We start from the raw sequence: 2,467 nt of genomic DNA, 5'->3' as shown, positions 1-2,467 counted from the left end.
AATTGGTGAAAAACTACTCGTATAGTTTAATCTTTGTAAAAAATGTGATATCTGAAGAACCTATTCATAACATCACATAAAACAGACTGGATTAATCTCTGACAAAATAGTTTAAATTTGGACATAAGTTGTGAKCTGTGTCCCATGGTGTGCTTCACAGGAAGGTCTCCGTACGCCRGACTGGGCTGGGTGGAAAGGAAGCTGTGGGCTCCAGCGAGGGGCTGCGGAGCTGGCCGACTGYTGCTGCCTTCCCTCAGAGGCAGAGGTAGGTCTGCTGGAGCCGGAGCCCTGCTTGAACCAGGAGCTGGGAACTGCTCCCTTTCAAGGATGGCTCTCTCAGATTGCTCTGGCTCCCAGCTCYTGGGCCTGCAGCAGCAGCATAAAGTATTGAATATCTGGTCTAGTGAGTTACTGACTTGCATATTAGAGAAACATTTTCAATAAAATATGCCAATGTATTGCATTTACAAATGCAGATTTTTAACAAGTCACCAGGTAYGAGGCATTAACAAGTCACTAGGTGTGAGGTATTTGCAAGTGTGTGTATGCAGCTGAATTTTCAAATGCTTCAGAACTGCAATAATCAGGCTGAAGTGCAACAACAGAGAAAGTACCTAGGCAGGCCTTTGGACACAGCCACCTGTCAGCAAGTAGGTAGATTTTCAGGATAAGTAGGGCACACTCCTACACTAGGTTGTTATATTTTCATATTTGACTGTAGATGATCATGGGACAAATATTAAATTCTAGGGCCTATCACTAGATTATATAAGCTCAGAGGATTTGTGGGATGTATCTGCAGAAAATACAGACTCTACGTAAGAGCTGTGGAAAAAGATTCTTTATCAGATCTCCATAAGGGAACGTGAAGAAGAGGCAAAAGGTGCGTGTTGTCCAGGCTTTTTACTCAGGTATGGCAAGGGGAGGCTGGGGGTGAGCCCTGGCAGGGAAGTGGGGTGTTTGCTGGTGCTCTGCAGTTCTTGAGCTCAGAGTGACTGCACAGGTGTTCTTGCCTTGTGAGGCCTTCTGTTCATCTCACAGCTGCAATGCCTCCTGCTCAACTGTACTTAACTTGGTGAGTGTTGTAATAGTAGCCCCTGTAGGTAATAATGTATGTAACATATAGATTTGCAATCGGAGAATCTGCTTATGCAGTCAAACTGCTTAGTGTAACTGCAAATAATTTTACCATTTCCGTACTCCAAACTTGGATCTTCATACAGGTATGACCTTTTCCACAGTGGGCAGAATTGTATCTTGTGTGTTTTACTAGAATACTGGCAAGCAATTCACTTAAGTAACCAGATTATGTTTATCAGTGCAATGATGTAATTTAAATCCTGTAGGAGAACTTTTCTGTGGACTTTAATTTCACAAATTTAAGAATACAAGTAATCTTGAGTTGGTTTTAGAGAGCTGGTATTTCTTCCTATGGGAAATGCCACTAACATGGACACTTCAGCTTTAGAACTAGAACTGATACAGCTCAATTTTAGTTGATACTTTTTTTTTTTTTTTTCCCCTTTTGCTTTCTGTCTGGCTCAGGAGTGTCTGTATAAAATATTCAAGCGTATGTCTTAGTGTTCTGTCCAGTAGCACTGTATATCACTTGCATTAAAAATCCCTACGGTAACTTCCTTGGTTCAACACAGGCAAAGGATGAGGCTTTGTGGAGTTGCGTGCAGCTCTCTACTTCAGCTGCTGTTCTCTGTACGTGTTAATGTTGATGCACAATAGTGCTAGCTGCATGCTAAAGATCTCAAACAGAAGCAGGCCACTAATGATGGTCCTCTTGTTTTCCATTCTTATATCTCTTTATCCTGCTCATCTGTCTTTCCACCTCCTTTTCATTAAGTCTTTGGGATATTTTATGCTCTTTTAAGACTTTAATCACTAATATCCTTGTGGACTGTTCCAGGTTGCTGTTGAGGCAGACAGCTGGATAACCCCTGATTTGTCAGGCTGAAGATGTACTGTAAATATTTAGTAGCAGAGCAGAGTAGCACACCTGCATTTGATAAACACTGGGGGAAATGATTACACACCCTAGTTTGGGCCCAGCAGAAGAAATATCTGCTGTTCACCTTATATTTTAAGGCACCTGGCTCAGTTCATCATCTGCAAAATGAAGCCACAAGGCTGAAGTAAGAGCAAGCTGCTGTATTAAAAGGCAGAGGATATGAATCAGAGGTCCAGCAGTTTTTCATGCTTCCTCTGTACCTATCAGGCAGCAGAGGAGTGAGCATTATCTGATTAACAACAGATATTTACTGTGTCTAATATTCTACCTCYCATTGCCACATTTTTCTCATAGGAGGTCTACTCTACCCTTAGTCTCTTAGGGCAACTACAGACCCTTGATTTTCCAACCTGAAACTAATCATAGGTAGCCTTGCAGATAAAAGTGGAGGAACCAGTGTTTCACGTTTCACGCCACTAAACTTTTTTTTTTTTTTTTTTTTTTTTT

At 41.6% G+C, this 2,467-nt stretch overlaps 1 long non-coding RNA gene across 1 annotated transcript in view; it reads left to right on the top strand.

Annotated features, from left to right (window-relative positions):
• Window positions 1-234: 234 nt before the first annotated feature.
• Window positions 235-2,467, top strand: part of LOC112958178 — a 5,976-nt gene continuing 3,743 nt past the window's right edge. The window contains exon 1 of the long non-coding RNA XR_003251369.1: window positions 235-265. This is a non-coding gene — a long non-coding RNA (uncharacterized LOC112958178). The remainder of the gene's footprint in view (window positions 266-2,467) is intronic.

The sequence above is a fragment of the Nothoprocta perdicaria genome, unplaced genomic scaffold, assembly GCF_003342845.1.
Source record: "Nothoprocta perdicaria isolate Ctin4 unplaced genomic scaffold, notPer1 scaffold_81, whole genome shotgun sequence".
Lineage (NCBI taxonomy): Eukaryota > Metazoa > Chordata > Aves > Tinamiformes > Tinamidae > Nothoprocta > Nothoprocta perdicaria.
The sequence above is the reverse complement of the archived record's forward strand: the minus strand, read 5'-3'. Positions and strand labels throughout refer to the sequence as shown.